Consider the following 2,224-nt stretch of genomic DNA (forward strand, 5'->3'; position numbering starts at 1 on the left):
GCTATGAGGCTAGTGAGAACTTATCAAAGGTTTCTAACTACTTTAAGTCTCTGTTCCTAGGGCGTTTGGGTAATTAAAATCCATCATAGCCCTAAAGTTGATATCTTCCTCTATCTTTTTATTGTGTTCTATAGAATTAACATCCTACTACCTTCTGAACCTTCCACTCTATTGTTAACAAATTCTCCTCCATCTTCCATCTCTTCATCTCAAACGCTCCATTTTCAGGCATTTATAGAAGCCTGCCTCCTCATAGAAAAGAGAGCTAAGGTGGCCAGAGAGAACCCACCTTGACACACATAGACTTCTTGGAATGGATTTTGTGAAGTCCCAAGGTCCTATATCACCTTCAGGAAATCTTGTGGTCCTGGAGATTACAATGAATAAAGGAAATATTAGTACAGTAAAGAGTTCAAGATTTCAAATGATCCAAAAGCCAAGAGGAAAGGATATCATTCAGGAAATGTGCAATTCAAAAATGAAGTGGGTCAGTCATACAGCAAGAACAACAGATAATATATTTATTTAACTTGAGCATTGTACTGGTAGTACCCATGTAAATCCTCAAGCATGCTGCTTGGATGTAATACTGAGGAACTGTGGGAAGAAATGGTCAAGTCACATAAGATGAATTGTAGGTGAGTTATGTCATGAAATACTGAAATACTGAAGAATGCAGAAATACTGAAAAACTGAAGTGGGACTTCAAAAAGCTATCCTTGCATTTGAGCTCTCTCTAGCAAAACTAAAGCATCTGATCAATTTTTGACTGCCCTAAATGATCATTTCATTCTTCACATAGTGGAGGAAGTAAAAAAATGAAGAGTATTCTGGCCTGATGAAGATATAATGATGATGATGATGATGGTAATGAATGTTCAAAAAGTACTTTACAAATATTATCTTATTTTATTCTGGTGTAAGGGCTAAATGAGTAGTTTTGACAAAATAAGAGAGCAGCTTTTAATAATTTAAATTTAATGAGAGTATAGTAGAGTTGTAAATTAATATTATACCTTTATGCCACAGAAAAGAAAAGTTCTAGCAGCTTTTCACAATTAACAATTAGTCTAATTAAAATAGAGATGGTAAAAGAACATAGCAAAATGAATACAGGAAAGGAGAGAAACACAGGAAAAAGGTAGAGAAAGAAAATTTCCTAATGTCTATAATATTTATCCTATAACTACCAATAATTTCTACCTAAAACTGCTTATATTTACTTAATAACTGCCTATAACTACTGCTAATAACAACCACCCCACAAAGTTCCAACCCAATCCAGTCTGATCAAAACCAACTCAATCAGTGTTGAATCCAACCCCAATTAGGTCTATCAATGAAGACCAGTCTCCTCCCAACACAGAAAAGGTCAAAATGCCCTCCTTAGACTAAAGTCATAAAACCCTCATAGTAAGCTCAGGCCTACGTTTATATCCCAACAACTAAATGCCAGCCACCAATCCAACACACTCCCAGCAGCCAACTTCCCTGCAACTGCCAGCCCTAACTGTCAGCAACTGACAAATTGACTAATATATAATTGAAAATCTGTTACCCTAAAAAAAGAACTACATTTCCCAAGAACCCACTGACTTCCTGTCATTACATACTTCCTGCAGACAGAGGATATAAAGTCAATGGGAGTTGAGGCTCTTGGTCTTCCTTTGGCATGCAGCCAGCAGTGATGATAGTGAGTGGGAATTTTGAACATGACTAACCAGCCATGGGCACATACTATTTATTTTCTATCCTCTTTATTCCTTTATTTCTAATCATCATTAATGAATCTACTAAAATATAATATTTTTATTATTAAGATATAATTTTAATTTTTACACTAACTCATGCTGGGCTCCTTTTATACCTTCTTTCTACCTCACTTCCTGTCTCTATGGTTTCTAATTCCTGTCACTGTTGGCTGGTTAATCCATACATATCTCTATGGTAAGAGGACCTCCAGGTCCCCATTAAATTAAAAAAGGAATAAAGAATTCCTTTTTATACTTGTTGAAATATAAAGTATGGAAATTCTGGCAGGAAAATACTACTCTAATATTAAAATTTGTGATAGAGGAGAGAAAACTGGAAGTTTTCTGATGTACATCTTAAATTTTGGGAGAGAAGATTTCAAAGATTTTATAAAAAATATATGTAATCTGTTATTTAAAAATCTAAAAAAATCATATATATATATATATATGACAATTTAATATGAAATTGA

This window comes from Monodelphis domestica, chromosome 2 (genome assembly GCF_027887165.1).
Source record: "Monodelphis domestica isolate mMonDom1 chromosome 2, mMonDom1.pri, whole genome shotgun sequence".
NCBI lineage: Eukaryota > Metazoa > Chordata > Mammalia > Didelphimorphia > Didelphidae > Monodelphis > Monodelphis domestica.